At 38.4% G+C, this 8993-nt stretch overlaps 1 pseudogene; it reads left to right on the plus strand.

The window, feature by feature from the left end:
* The first annotated feature begins 4535 nt into the window (after window positions 1-4535).
* On the plus strand, window positions 4536-7308 carry LOC131897927 (nuclear valosin-containing protein-like; annotated as a pseudogene).
* The last annotated feature ends 1685 nt before the right edge of the window (window positions 7309-8993 follow it).

An 8993-nucleotide genomic window follows, 5' to 3' on the forward strand; every position in this document is an offset into this window, starting at 1 on the left:
CTGGTCTCTATGGTTGGTACTGGGATTAAAGACTCGTGTCACCACACTTGGCTGTGTCCTTGACCACACAGAGACTCTGCCTTCCATGTGATTGGATTAAGGGCATGGGCTACCACTGCCTGACATCTGTTCCTGGTTCACTAATGACCTCTAATCTCCAGGCAAACTTTATTTATTAACATACAAATAAAATCACATTTCAGCACAATTAAAATATCAACACATTTCCCCCTATTATTCTAATAAAAAGGGAAAAAAGTTATAACTAATATAAGAATAACTATATATAATATATACAAGCAATAAATACCTAAACAATGTCTAGTTCATTTGCATTTGACAAACTCAGAGAAAATATTCCATTATCAATCCTAGTCCAAAAAGTACCTTTCTATCCTAACTTACATTACTAACAGAGCTATCTTATAATGTCTTGGGACATCATCTTCATTCCTATAGGCTTGGAGTATCTGACAGATTCATTTGTGAAGTGGGATGTACACAAGGCCTATGGTTTGACCTCACATTTGGTGAGAGTAGTCCATGTACTAGAAACACCTGAATTCCACTAGTGTCCAGTCATGATTCAGGATTTTAAATTCTGGAAATTATTGACATTTTTGGAAGTCAGCTGTTCATTCTTCTTGGCTTGTGGGTGGCTTAATTTTGGCATCCTGTTCTTTCTGCATCCCATTCTTCTCAGCTTGTGGGTGGCTTCATCTCTTTTATTAAATGCCAGTCTACCATTGAGAGGTTAGACTCCATCAGCTTAGTTACTTTTTCTAGAATAGCTGTTTCAGCTGCTGTTCCACTGCACATCAGAAGCCATTGGTCCACTACCTGTTCAGCTGCCTTTGAAGAAAGACGTACTGTACCTTTTCCGGATTGCACAGGCCACTTCAGGGATGGTGCCATATTGTCCTGGCCTCAGAGAATGCCTGTTGCTAAAGGCACAACCATACTTGTCTTGGCAAGAATCGGTAGTCCTTCGTTTCATGCCCTGTCTGTCCATTATGTCCTGCTTGTCAGCAGCCGATTCTAGGACACTTTGTTGTCCAGTGGCTAACTTTTGCCACAATGAAAGTTAACTCCATATGCAATTTCTTCAATGCCCATATCTTCTTTGAAGTAGATTGGTGCTGTCGGGAGCTGACATGTCTCATAATCATAAAAAAAGAAAAATTTCTAAGTTATTTAAACATTTTAAATGCCATATTCTGTAGATCTCTGAAATGTTTGAATATGACCTGTCTATCTAAAATATATCTGTTTGACCTTGAAAACATACCTAATATGACTACGAGTTCAATTGTAATGTCTAACTACTAACTTTCATTTCTTTATATCCTAATAGTTGGTAATAATAACATTCAAGGGTTAGCAAATTGCATTACATTGTTAAATGAATGGTATAATTACAATATCTTGGGCAAGGTTAGAAATATACACACAGCATTTTCTAACAATCTCAATTTCAATATATATAATTTTTATACAATGTACAAAAAAATCAAATCCAATGTAAAGTATTTAAAAATAATGTCTTTTAAAAGTAGATTCAATAATCTACTTATCTATATTGTATCTATATCTTCTTACTATTCAGAGTAGATTCAATAATCTACCCTGTATTCTATCATTTCTATATATCTTCTTTTTTTTTAACAAGAAACTTAAATTTATCTCCTTTGCTTAGCCCTTTTCCTAACCATTAACAACAACTTGTAACAAACCCTCCTAAACAGTGAAAATTATCCCAGACCCAAAACCCATAGAAAGACCAAAACCACACGCCCCAAACCTCTTTGGGAATGTGGGTGTCATGTTCTTAAAATTACTTCCTGCTGGTTATGGGTGAAGGCATCTTTATTCTGAAAAGAAAAATTTTGAGTTAATTGTCAAATTCTAGGAAAGTTAGCTATAGCATTTGTTGTCCAGGCTCTGCATAATGCCAACGTTCAGGGCTTATTTCAAGTCCTTGTTCAAGTAGTCTGTGAAACTGGATCATCTCAGCTAGCCATCTCAAAATTGCTATGAGCAGTTTGTAGTCCAATGCTGTTCTGTAGGTGATGTTTGTCAGCTTAGTGGTATTATTATTGTCCACATGAAATTGTTGTTATGGGGCCCCACAATCTTTCTGGAGACTTCAAATTTGATGTTAAGCTTAGCCATGATTTACTGCAGAAAACTGATAGAGACTCAAACACAAAGACATGTATAGGTACCTAGTTGAAGCCTTTTTTCTAGAATTAGTTAGTACTCTATAGAAAGTGCTATAAATGTAAATTTTATTTCACCTGTGCAAATATACCAAACATGTTAGGCCTAACTACACATTGGTTCCACTCTATTACTTCATAGAACCTAAGTTGAATATAGCAGCTAGCTTCTAATCTGAGTACTGCCACACACTTTAATGTTAATCTTCAGAACAAAAGAGCAAATTTTGAAAACAATTACATTTGCTGAGTGTAACAGGGGTCTGCAGTTTTATTATCTTGACAAAGGTTATAAGTGTGTCTATATTTGTGTCTCCCAGATGGCTATGTTAAGCCTCTAAACTCTGATACCTGTGAATTTTTATTAAAATTATGTAATTTTATGAGGTTATCAGTGTGGATAAGGTCATTATTATTGGACCTGATGTGGCTAGAAAGACTGATGTCCAAGATGGGGAATATGGAAGCCAGAACTGCTGAGACTTCATGATCTGATTCTCACACAAACCTAGTCTATTTTATTCAGAGGTTCACAGTATATATAGGACCAAGAAAACCTTCAGCTTGAATTTCTGTTTCAGGTTTATGTGAGAATGTGGTGATACATTGTTTCCCCCAGTATATTGTATATCCCAGTAAAATTTACCTGAGGATCAGAGGAAAATGCTAGCCACTATATTAGCATAGAAGTCAGGCAATGATAGCACACACCTTAATCCTATCATTTGGGAAGCAGGGATCTGTCTGGATTTCTATGAGTTAAAGGCTACACTGGAAACAGAGCCAGGCATGGTGATACATACCTTTAATCCCAGCATTATCCATAGAGGTTTTGAGGTCTGTACAGACAGAGAGGGTTGGACAGGAGAAGGAAGTGATGTAGCTAGGCTCAGAGAACAAATAAAAGAACTGAAAAGAAAGGCATTCAGGTGTGGGTAGACAGGAAGTAGCTTGCTTTGGAAGCTGCAGAATTGGTGAGGTGAGGTTAGCTGTGGCTTTTCCTATTCCTCTGATCTCTCTCAGGCTTTAACCCCAATTTCTGGCTCTTGTTTTTCTATTTAATGAGACCATTTAGCATTTTTTCTACAATTGGTGCTCCAATGATTGTGGCAAGAATTCAATAAAAAGCCTCTTGTGGCTTTACAGGTCCCTGGCTCAGGCCTGAGCTGCATGGTTCATTCCATAGCTGCACACAGCTGGATCTCCACTCTACCTTCACTGGAGGAGTCTCTCTGGCTCTTTTTCTCCTGGTGGGTGGTGAGCTCTCTGGATTCTCATCTCAGACTGCCATCACACTAGGTAGCTGCTTCGAAATTCCCTCAGATTTCTACTTTTCTATGCAGTCAACATTCTTTGTAAGTCAATAAAGATATCTTAAAGGGAGAAATTAGTTAAAAGAGAATTTTTTCCCATATTAAAAAATGCAAAACATTTTTACAATGGATGGAGTTTAGTCTCTGTTTGATGAAACATTGGTCATTCTGAAAGTGGAACAACTAAATGAGAGGATAATTAGTGTTGATGGAATGTATGTAACATAAATTATGAATATTATTTGTTTGATCATTTTATTTTAGCATTAAAAAGGTTGGCCAATTTGATTGCGAAGATAAAAGCTTTAGAAAAACCTGTAAAATGAATTATAGAGAAAGTCAGACTCAGACAAAAGAATTTAAAGGTGAACTTATCTCAGGATTGAATTATACAGTTACAGAGAAAGAGCCTGTTTTCAAACAACCAAACAATTTACCCAGTAACATTACAGGAACTGCCAAATGGGAAATGTGTATGAGCTAACTGGACTCCTGTGGAAATGACTGATTTAAGGAGATTTAAAGAAGCTATAGTATCATATGGCATGCATTCTCCATTTATAAAGCAGATGCTAAGCTCATGGTCAATTTTTAATAGAATTATCCCTCAGGATTACAAAGAACTAGTTACAGCCATCTTAGAGGGTAAACTACAATTACAGTGGAGAACATGGTGGAAAGAGGAGGTTAAAACTACAGAACAACAATGTAAGAGTGGAGGTGTGCAAATTTCCCAGGATCAGCTTCTTGGAGAAAGCAATTATGCTGATATACAAAGATAATGCTCATATGATAACCATATCCTAATTCTATGCTGCATGGCAGCCATGAATGCATGGGACAGAACTGAGGAAGCAGGGAAGAAAAATTGAAACATTTATAAAAGTTATACAGTGCCCCAAATAATCCTTCACGGATTTCTTACAAAGTCTTTCTTCAGCAGTAAATAGAATAATATCAAATTCAGAAGATAGACAGATAATTGAAACTTTGGCTTTTGAGAATGCAAGTGAAGCATTTAAGAGGGTAATTGGGCCATTAAAGGCAAGCAAAACCATCCAATTAAAAATTAACTTATACCACTAACAAATGCTTTTCATTTAATCAGATATAACTTGCCAAAAGGGAACCTCCCCAAAGTTAGGCTTGGAGCAGTTTTTTTTTGTTGTTGTTGTTATTTTGTTTTGTTTTGCTTTGTCTTTCAGGAGAATAAAGGCTAAGGAATCTGAAGAACACTGGACAAATGAGACATCTGAAGAAAAAGGACAAGTCATCCAGAAAAAAAATGTCCCAAGAAAAAGAATAAATTGGCCTATTTGTATATCACATACACATTTTCATTCGTCTTCCTTAATGTTTGTTTCTGCTCTTCTCTACAGTCATGTAACATAAATGGTCTTTATGTAGTCCCAGTTCAATTGAAAATTAAAGCTGGCTTCCAAAGCAGTTGTACAAGTTTGCATTCCCACCAACAGTGGAGGAGAGTTCCCCTAGCTCCACATCCTCTCCAGCATAAGCTGTCTTCAGTGTTTTTGATCTTAGCCATTCTGACAGGTGTAAGGTGGTATCTCAGAGTCATTTTGATTTGCATTTCCCTGATGATTAGGGATGTTGAGCAATTCCTTAAATGTCTTTCAGCCATTTGACTTTCCTCTGTTGAGAATTCTCTGTTTAGTTCTATAGCCCATTTCTTAATTGGACTGTTGGACATTGTGATATCTAATTTCTTGAGTTCTTTATATATTCTGGATATCATTCCTCTATCAGATGTGGGGTTGGTGAAGACCTTTTCCCATTCTGTAGGCTGTCGCTTTGCCTGATTGACCATATTCTTTGCTCTACAAAAGCTTCTCAGTTTCAAGAGGTCCCATTGATTGATTGTTTCTCTCAGTGTCTGTGCTACTGGTGTTATATTTAGGAACTGATCTCCTATGCCAATGCGTTCAAGACTACTTTTTCTTTTTTTCTTTTTTTTTTTTTTTTTTGGTTTTTCGAGGCAAGGTTTCTCTGTGTAGCTTTGTGCCTTTCCTGGAACTTGCTTTGGAGACCAGGCTGGCCTCGAACTCATAGAGATCCACCTGCCTCTGCCTCCCGAGTGCTGGCATTAAAGGCGTGCGCCACCACCGCCCAGCTTCACGACTACTTCAAAATATATGGAACGAAGAATTGTAGCTTCTAACCTGCATGGATGATCTCAACAACATGGCAGCTACAGCTCGAGTCCTAGTTGCTGGAGCTACTAACCGACCAGACTCTTTGGATCCTTCCTTGAGACATGCAGGAAGGTTTGACCAAGAAGTATGCCTGGGTATCCCTGATCAGACTTCCAGAGAAAGAATACTTCAAACTTTGTGCCGAAAACTGAGACTTCCAGAAACTTTCAATTTTTGTCACTTAGCACACCTAACTTCGGGCTTTGTCGGTGCTGATCTGATGGCACTTTGCCGAGAGGCAGCCATGTGTGCAGTCAGTAGGGTCTTGATGAAGCAGCAGGAGCAGCAGAAGAGTCCTGAGTTGGAAGCTTTGCCCCCTGAAGGAGGCCAGGAGGAGAGGCTGGGGGCGGAGCCCACTTCTGGAACCCAGGATGAATTGCAAAGGCTGTTGAGGTTGCTAAGAGAGCAAAATCCCCTCTCACAAGAACAGATGCAAGGACTATGCAATGAATTAAATGATTTCATTGTTGCTCTAGCGGAAGTCCAGACTTCTGCCAAAAGGGAAGGCTTTGTAACTGTCCCTAATGTGACATGGGCCGATATTGGTGCCCTGGAAGATATTAGAGAAGAGCTCATAATGGCAATATTGGCACTGGTACGTAACCCAGGCCAGTTCAGAACTCTTGGTTTGGTGACTGCAGCTGGCATCCACCTAGCTGGTCCTCCTGGATGTGGGAAAACTCTGCTAGCAAAGGCTGTGGCAAATGAGTCTGGACTAAATTTTTTATCCGTCAATGGCCCTGAATTATTAAATATGTACTTTGGTGAGAGGGAACGTGCTGTGCGGCAGGTTTTTCAATGAGCCAAGAACTCAGCACCCTGTGTGATGTTTTTTGATGAAGTAGATGCTTTATGTCTTTGAAGATCAGACCGAGAAACAGGTGCTAGTGTTAGAGTGGTGAATCAGATGGATGGGCTGGAAGCACATCAGCAAGTTTTTATTTTGGCTGCCACTAATAGGCCAGATATCATTGACCCTGCCATTCTGCGGCCATGCTTGCTGGACAAAATACTCTTTGTCGGTTTGCCACCCCCGGCAGACCATGTTGCTATATTGAAGACTATCACAAAAAATGACACCAAACCTCCACTGGATGAAGATGTAAATTTGGAAGCAATTGGCAATGACCTTCGTTGTAGTCGCTATATGGGTGCAGACCTCTCTGCTTTGGTCTGAGAAGCTTCCCTCTGTGCCCTGAGACAAGAAATAACGGGACAGAAGAGTGCAGTTGGAACAGGTGAGCTCAAGGTCAGCCATAAGCATTTTGAAGACGCTTTCAGGAAAGTAAAACCATCTATATCAGTAAAGGATCAAAAGATGTATGAAGCTCTGCAGAGGTCCCTCAGTCAGTGACATTTGCAGTACCTGGCATGGAGGTGTCTAGTGCATGGAACTCACCAAGAATCACACTTGCTCTGAAGGGTCTACTTTTAGCCTGATGCAGATGACCTCATTGTAAGCATTTTATTTTCAAATTATTGAGGCCCAACTGGAGAAGATGATGTTTCCCATATGGCCAGCCTTGTTGTGAAAACTCCCTACCTCCTCTCTAAGAAAAGAAAGAAAAAGGACTGAAAAAGTAAAGCCTTATTCAAATAAAATTTTATTTTTAACTATCTTGATCATCCATAGAAGTTACAAAAAACTGTTTTCCTGAGAAGTGGTCGCCTTACATCCCATCACCCCAGATACACATTCATATAGATTTTATGTAAACCAGGATATTTTTCTACATAACCAACCACCAAAAACACTGACACATTGCTACTATTTAATTATCACGTTGCAGCTGTCTTTCTCAGCTGCTCTGATGTCATTTATAGTAAAAGGATCTGATCTAAATTAGCTATTCCAGTGTTTTGTCTTCTAGTTCCCTTACAATTTCCACAAGTTTTTGTTGTTGTAGGGTTTTTGTTTTTCTTTGGAGACAGTTTCTATGTATTCCCGACTTGCCTGGAACTTACTATTTAGCATAGGCTGACCTCAAATTCCCAGAGATCCACTTGCCTCTGCCTCCCAAGTGCTGTGATTAAAGGTATGTGCCCCCATATCCAGCTCTTTTGAAGTTCATAGGTCAATGATTGGTTTGACTTAATTTGCATCTTCTTGAAGATACAGTAGTAAAGCTGATCCCTGCATGCTCTCAGGTGGTAATGCAATGTCAGTGTTACTTAAGACTGTTACTATGGTCACTTGATTCAAGTGGTTCTGACAGGCTTCTTACCCTTCAGAGCTATTCCTCCATTTCCTTTTTAATTTACACCCACATGTAGGAAGATATTTTTACCTCTTACACCCATATTCCACCCTCACCAGATTCAGAGTATAATTTTTTCAGTTTATTATTCTTTATTATGGTTTGATGTTCAGATTGTCTCAGATTGTGTCTTTAGTGAATTTCTAAGCCATAGATATGTGAGCGATTTTATGTCATGATTATTCCATCAAACCACTTAAGTGTTACTGTGTCTTATATAAACAGGTCTGGTTACTTCATTTTCTTCTGAAGTATTTATTCTATCTCATTCTACAAAGTCTTTGAGATTACTTTTAAAAATGATATTGATGGGGCTGGAGAAATGACTTAGTAAATAAGAATATATACTGCTCTTTCAGAGAACCAAGTTTGGTTCCCAGCTCCCACATAGGCAGCTCAAAACTGCCTATATTCCCAGCTCCAGGTGACCCTGCACCTCTGGATTCCACCAATACTTGTACTCACATGAATGCACACATACCCCCACCCCCCCATGCACACTTTTTTAAAAGTAAAACATATTTTATAAAAAGAATGAAATTGATAATGGGTTGACAAGATGGCCCATCAGGTAAAGGCACTTGCTACCAAGCCCCACAACCTGATTTTGATCCTGGGGACCCACGTGGTGGAAAGAAAGAGCTAACACCTAAACGTTGTACCCTGATCTCTGTGAGTGTGTGTGTCTCTTTCACACACACATATAAATAATAAATTGCAAAAATATAACTGAAATAAAATCACATTTACAATGGTCAAAAAAAATAGTTTTCTGTTGGTAATATAAGTTAGGATGGAAAGTAAATTAGGTACATTTTGGACTCAGTAAAATAGGGTAGATAATGAAGCATTTTCCCTGAATTTGTCAAATGCAAATGGACTAGGCATTGTTAATATATTTATTGCTTGTATATATTGTATATAGTTATTGTATTTATTGTATATAGTTTTTCTTATATTAGCTATAACTTTTTTATTTTTTTATTTTTT

This window comes from Peromyscus eremicus, chromosome 23 (assembly GCF_949786415.1).
Source record: "Peromyscus eremicus chromosome 23, PerEre_H2_v1, whole genome shotgun sequence".
Lineage (NCBI taxonomy): Eukaryota > Metazoa > Chordata > Mammalia > Rodentia > Cricetidae > Peromyscus > Peromyscus eremicus.